Consider the following 7,934-nt stretch of genomic DNA (forward strand, 5'->3'; position numbering starts at 1 on the left):
GTTGGTGTTACTGTTGTTGTTGTTGCTGCTGTTGCTATTGTTGTTGCAGTTGCTGTTGTTGTTGTTTCCCTACGGTTGGTTCTGGGGAGGATAGGTCCTATAGTATCTCGCCGTGTGACCTTTTCTGTCGCAACTGGTGCAATGCATCTCCTTGCATTCACCGTGGTGGTGGAGGTTGCATTTGTGGCATTTAGGGAGGTTTCCAAAATACTGTCTTGGGGTGTTTGGGGTAGGTGAGGTTGGAGCATGTGGCGTGGGAGGAATCTGGGTGGTTACCGCATTAAATGACACAGTCTGTTGTTTCTTTGACGAATCCGTACCTTGTCTCCCTTTTCGCTTGTTTCCTATCCCTTTCTTGCCTTCGAATTCTTTCTTCCCTTCACTATCCGTAACCTTTGAGCCCTTCTTGATGTCGTGATCGTATAATTTCTTGGCCAATCTCTTGGTGCTGTCAAAAGTCTATGGGTTTGGTGCAATCACATTCCCCTGAATAGGGAGGTTAATGTTGGGTTTTGAGCATTCTAACACTCCTAAGTGTACATGCAACCCTAAATACCTTGGATCTATGTTTTCTCTATTATACATGCAAATAAGAACTTCCAAGGTATTATCCTAATCTAGCATACAAAACAATGACTATAGCAAGATAGAATACATACCTCTTTGGTGTAGAATGTCTTCATGAAGCTTGAGTGCCTAGTGCCCCAAGTGTGACACCTCAAATGGAATCACAATCATCAAAACACTTGGAATGACTTGAGAGAATTCTACACTCTTCAAAATCGGCTAGCCCTTTCTTCACTATCTCTAGTGGCCGATTTTGGTCAAGAATAAGATGCTTATATAGTTAGGGTTACACCATGTAAACCCTAATTGACATGGCCTTTCATTTCCATGATCCATGGGTACAAATACACCATGGAGCATCCATGGACCATCCTATGGGTTTTAGCCCAACTTGATTATCCATGGAGCATTAGCCCACTATACAAGTATGGATGATTTACACAATCAACCCATATATTTAATTAGTCTTCTTTTGATCACTTAATTAATCCTAGATTAATTCTTGATCAATACTAATTAAATAATCTTATTATTCTTATTATTAATATACTAGAACTTATAATATATTAATAACCATAAGTGTCTTATTTCTCTCATTCAAGTGCATGATGGTATGCAACCCAAATGGACCATGCCGGGTCGGGTCAAGTCTTACCAATTATAGTTATGGAATTAGACATTAATCCAACAGTCTCCCACTTGGATAAGTCTAAAACTATTATTGCGTATGACTTCAGGAACCAACTGGCAATTGTAGCTCTCAAAAGCTTCTGTCGAACTCTGACCTTGTCGATGAACTCTGACCTTTGTCAGTGACTTGTCCATTAGATAAGGGATCATATATTCCTCCATTCTAGATATCATATGGACTGAGACATGGATTATAATCATTCTCTCTGTCCATTTGTTGTTTCCCGATTTCCGATTTATGACGACTGACTAATTGAACAAATCAAATCAGTCCTGGCCCGGCCGAGCACTTCTATTTGTCATCATCAAATCATCGAGGGGCCCACAGATATCGCTTTTATCCCGAAGGTAAAAGGAATGGATAAACTTCGACTCATATGGCTTGTTCTACTACTTGTTGAATCATACACAAAGGCACGTTTTATAGCACCGAGTTACCAAATGCGGTTTCGTGCAATCAATGTACTATCAACTCATAGTAACAACTCATATCTCTAGGTTTGAAGAATATAAGATATTATCGTCTCATGATCACTCGTGATAAAATCCATGAAGTGATTCCAATGAGCGCGGGTTGAATCCAATACTCAGAACTTATGAGCACTCATGATTGTTGTAGCCTTGTCCAACACCTTAGACCTCTACAACCCATCATGACAGTCTTAATTCATATCTACTTCCAACATATGACCGACTGTGGATGGTTTGAATAACTTAGTCATTCCGGAAGAATAACCCAGTTTATTCGGGAAGTCAAAACATGCAAAGTGAAACACAATAATAATTGAATCCAATATGGTATCAACTCATAAATAAAACACCTTTTATTTATCACCATATGATTACACATTACTCATTGCATACTGTTTCAGCTATCAACTTGAATCTTGAATTTAAAACAATAGTTGTCCCATGCTCCAAGCATGTACACTATGTTTTTCTCAAACACTAGCCATGCCATACACCAAGTATGCATACTATGTTTGTCTATGATCTTTACTTTGTGAACTAGATCAATTGAACATTACTTCAATGATTCTCTTTTCACACTCCCAAATCCTTACTGCAAATGCAAGAATTCCAAATTCATGCCATTTACTGAAATCTGTTAGATTCTAAACTTATATGCAATGATCCTCTTGTAATGATTATGTACAAAGTCATAAAGACTTGACAACAACCATTACAGAGTATTCCAAAGGAGATCAGCTCCTTGGAAACATCCTTCTTGCATTAAGTTTCCTTAATCTTACACAGATTGAAAATTCTAACTTTGAAACATTTCCAGATTCCATCTTGACTATCACTTCTGATCAAGAGTTGCCTCCTTACAGATTATGTCAATATGGTCCTTCCAGAATTATCACTATACTTCCAACTGTCCTTGAGCAACCAATCTTTGGTAAACCATAGATTGTCCTCGACAACTGTTTAATCCTTTTAGTCATATCCAGTTCTAAACCTTTTCCCTTCTTAATGCCCCAGGCATTTTGAAAATTTTAGAACGGATGAATATAGCACATGTAATCGATCCTATATCCGAAGCATATGGGACACGATTCATGATGTCTTACATAAAGACTAAACCAGTCTTTTGCTATAACATTTCCATTTCAATTTGCCAAGTTCTCATAATTCAGATTATGAAAAGGGATGCCGTAATCATAATCGAATTTTAGAACGCAAATAATGGACCCATATACAGAATTTCCTTATGTTGAGCCATTCCAACATGAAATTCATATATATCCTTGACTAAATGATTAAAACCTCACGATCTAAGCTTATAGATTTGAGATGAAGTATAATTTCCTCTCCCTTAATTATAGCAAAACAACTTTTTCCCAATTGAAACTTTTTGTTTTCTATAATTAACATTGCTAGCTTGCAATACTTATCATAATTATCATGCTCCCACTAACATGATGATTATTAGCATAACACTTATGCTCCCACTAGCTTTGACATGTACTCAGAAATCAGCTGACTTTCTTACCAAAGTTCAGATTTCTGATACTAGATTGTTTTGATAAGACTTTATCAAAATCATACACCTTCCCTTAGATAGCACACTTGTGTATCTAAACAATTATGAAGAGGGATGCCGTAATCATATTGTTTAGACCTTTTTGCCACTTCTCACAAGTCCAGGTTAGTGTGCCGGTTAACCACACGCGCTCCACTAACGACTTTGGGAATGCAAATATCACAATTTCTATCTAGCTAAAATCTACTTAGTGAAAGTGTTTCCTCACCATCATTTTCATGAATCGGAGAGAAACCTTATGACACTTAGATTTACTGGTGTATGGGTTCTTATCCATGTGAATTTGTCAAAACCATGATCACAAGACAAAGATAATGACAAATCCAAAACCATATGGATTGAACTCAATCTTAACTTCTTGCCACCTGGCAGCTCAAGGGCCTGCCATTGCTTCCAAGTTGTTATGCAACAAACTGAGAACTCTAAGAACTCATATGCAAAGCCAACTTTAACTGGAATGGGCACAGATATGTCAACACGATAGGTTATAAACCTCAAGTCGTGTGCTAGTGAAGAACTTCAGGTTTTATTCTTGATTATTTCTTGAGACTTTCAAGACCTTTAAGACTCCCACTGTCCTCTTGACATATAAGACTCCCTTGTCAAACATCCAAGAGATAGTGCGGATTCTAATCAAGAAAAACACTTTACCCAATTGGCCTTAGTTGGTCTTTGTTTTATCCAAAACATCACAACTTACCAATTTCAAATGTACAAGAGTAGTAAACTTTTACTCTTACATTTGACAAGTGTTTTAAACCTTCTTTAAGACATTTCACTCAAGTTACAATCTTGGAGTATGACTCTAAGACTTGTATTGGAACGAAGTATGACTCATCTTCTTGATTTAACCATTTCAACAATTCAAGTTTCTCTTCTTAGCCATAAGAATGCACTAAGATTTCCTTAGAGAACTAATTGTGCTATGGTTTCTAAGTCATTAAGATGATCACAAAAAAGCTGATACTAAAGTACTCTCCCATCTTTTCAGATTTGAGAAACTTTTATCCTTCTGCCTAATTTGATTCTTCTTATTCGCTCTGCCTTACATTGGAACCTTTTCCAATGTCTTAGAGTTACACTTAAGCATGTAAGTATAATCATATTTACTGAGCTTTAGTAAACTATGACGAATAGTCTTATCAAACTTTTGTGGTGGACTTAATCAGTGCACAGGAATGTGTACTCGATCCCTTAGTCCTTTACTTGACTCACACGTCCATGTGAACAAGTAATTAGTCTTAATTTTTTCAAAACTTGAAAGTTCTCATTCATCATGCTATACAACTTGCATGATTCCATGTTCCGGTCCCATTGAAACTTGGGTGATGAGAATCTTTCCTTATTTGGTAAATCTAGACATTACCACAAATGAAAGAATCAATTTCATATTTCCACTCTTGCTCTTAATGGAATCATATAAGCAACAATTTTCCCTCAAATGCAATTGTAAGGATATTTTAAAATAAATAAAATCAAAAAAAGTTTTCTTTCATTTTAAAACTTTGCGGAAAAACTTATCCTTACAATCCATATGAAAACTTGTTGTTATCTATTCCTAAGCAATATCTCATAACTCCTAAGAAGTAGCTCAGGAATCCGATCTTCAAACTATGCGAAAGAAATCCATCTACGCGATCAGATTCAGCATATTCTTTCTTTAAGTTCCTTTACTTTTCTTTGATTCTTAAACATCACCATGTGACCCAGTCACATCATGTATCAAGAATCTCAGAATAGAAACTTAACAGAGTTAGATAGTGGACTTTACCTGAAGTAGAGTCAAACTTATTGACTTTAACATCCTTAGGTAAATTTGGCAGCTTCGCAACCAATGCCCCTTCCTTTGGCAATATAAACATATGGAACCTTTGATAATGGTACACGAGACTATCACAGACTTAGCTTTTCTCTTTACCATTTGGTCAACCGAGTTGACTATGGCCGATCCCTTTCCATTGGGAAGAGAAAGCTTTACTAGATATCCAATGTCATCATTGTCAATGTCCATAGAGTTTTAGGAAGTTGATCTCAGCAAATAGATAAGATCATTAAGGGTCTTGTCATAGTCTGTTTCATAGGTGTCCCAAAGGAACTCACTATGTGACTTGGAAAGTGATTGAACCACCAACTTTCTCAAGACTTTGACACCCAACTCTCCCGGCTTGTCAATATGTGACTACATCTCCAAGATGTGATCACACCTAGACCTTGCCTTGCCAATAGGGCTTGAGTGACCTTAAACTTTTCAAGAACTTGTGGGTTAGGGAGAATAATTTGAAGAGGTGAAGAAGTATGATATCCATGGGACATCATCTTCATTAGGAAAGCTTGTTTCAAGAGATTTGGGAAGATCATAAATGTCTAAACCAGACATGTTTTGGGAGATATTCAAGATAGTTGATCTTAAGTCCTTAATATGACACCCAATATGAAATATTAAGGCTAGGACCCAACAAACTATTTTATAACTTAGAAGAGGTATGCCGTAATCCAAGCTATAAAATATTTGAAGGTAGGTGAATGACGATTCACCAATTTCCACCAAGATAAACGAAATGTATTATTAGGTTTTAATTGGTTTTGAAACTCCTAGATCTTTGAGATTCATTGAACTATTCAATGGCATGTTTCAATCTCGAGTGTGCCCTTCAGGTTTTGTGACTGGGATGCCGAGGATCACAAAACAAGGTGTGAAGTAACCATGTAAATCACTTGGTACCCTTAATAAATTACCCCTTAATCGATGTGCCGGTTAACCACACACGCTCCATCGATACTATGATAAATATTAAGTCACCCTTTACCTACCTTGTTAAGTCCAAGTTAGTGTGCCGGTTAACCACACACGCTCCACTAACGACTTATACAAAGTGTAAAGTGTAATTTCATGGGTTAGCACCTTATTCACATTTTTCCTAAGTAACTAAGATTGGGTATTATTAAAAGTTTAGTTACTTAGTATTTTCATTAATACTTTTAATGAAGGGAGAATTATAGTCTTGTCAAACCCGTTCGGCTAACGACCCTCCACCAGTCAAGCAAGCGGTGGGTGAGAGTGGACACCCATTAAGTTGCCATTTTATAGGCAACAACCTTATACCCACCTTATAGACCGGCTTCGTGAATGAGGCGTACTAGCGGTAAGACTGACTTTACTCTTATACATATATATATATATATATATATATATATATATATATATATATATATATATATATATATATATATATATATATATATTAACTTATAATATTATAAAGTATAAGGGTTGGATTTTAACTTTTAAAATTCTAAGGGCTAACTTGGAATTAAAGTATTCATACTTGAAAACTTTTCAAATTCCAAAACTTGAGGGCAAGTTTTGAAACTATTCAAAACTAATTAATTCCATAACTTATGTGTTTAAAGTAGTTTTAATCCAAAAACTCTTCAAGTTCCATAACTTGAGGACAAGTTATGGAAGACTTTAAACTAATAAAAGAACTAACTTTTCCTTTATTTTATAACTTATGGATTTAATTATGGTTACATATTTTTCTTTTAATGAAGTGACTCTTGAACTTTCATAACTTGAGGACAAGTTATGGAGTCATAAAAATTATTCAATGACACAAGACTCTTCATTTTGTAACCATTGCCAACTCTTATGAATTTTATGAGTCTTTAATGTGACTCTTCATGTAACTTGAGGACAAGTTACACAAACACATTTTATACTCAACTCTTAGATTAAAATGGATTGAAAACACCTATTTCACTCAACATTTCTATTAATCTAAGCAACTCATAAGAACAAGATAATTCAAATCAAACTTTTTCATGTAATTAGTCTAAACCTTAAACTAATACAAAACATGAATCTATTGATAATTATCTTTGAAAATGGATTAGCATGAACATTACCACATCAAAAACAAGTTTATAAGATCAAAAACAACTTAGGGTAATGTTCCTAGTCCATTTCTAGCCAAAAAACTCGAAAATATGCTGTCTGGGGGTCCAACTCGTCGAGTGCATGAACCAAATCGGCGAGTTGGATCGAATTCATCACTTTTTAGGCATGGAATCGTCGAGTCTCCTGATGGACTCGCCGAGTCTGATGGCCAGACAGCACCAAATTCGTTTTTTCAGCTTCTATTGCAGGTATAACAAGAAAACAAGCCTAGGCTCTGATACCACTGTTGGGTTTTGAGCATTCTAACACTCCTAAGTGTACATGCAACCCTAAATACCTTGGATCTATGTTTTCTCTATTATACATGCAAATAAGAACTTCCAAGGTATTATCCTAATCTAGAATACAAAACAATGACTATAGCAAGATAGAATACATACCTCTTTGGTGTAGAATGTCTTCATGAAGCTTGAGTGCCTAGTGCCCCAAGTGTGACACCTCAAATGGAATCACAATCATCAAAACACTTGGAATGACTTGAGAGAATTCTACACTCTTCAAAATCGGCTAGCCCTTTCTTCACTATCTCTAGTGGCCGATTTTGGTCAAGAATAAGATGCTTATATAGTTAGGGTTACACCATGTAAACCCTAATTGACATGGCCTTTCATTTCCATGATCCATGGGAACAAATACACCATGGAGCATCCATGGACCATCCTATGGGTTTTA

Source organism: Lactuca sativa, chromosome 1, assembly GCF_002870075.4.
Source record: "Lactuca sativa cultivar Salinas chromosome 1, Lsat_Salinas_v11, whole genome shotgun sequence".
Classification (NCBI taxonomy): domain Eukaryota; kingdom Viridiplantae; phylum Streptophyta; class Magnoliopsida; order Asterales; family Asteraceae; genus Lactuca; species Lactuca sativa.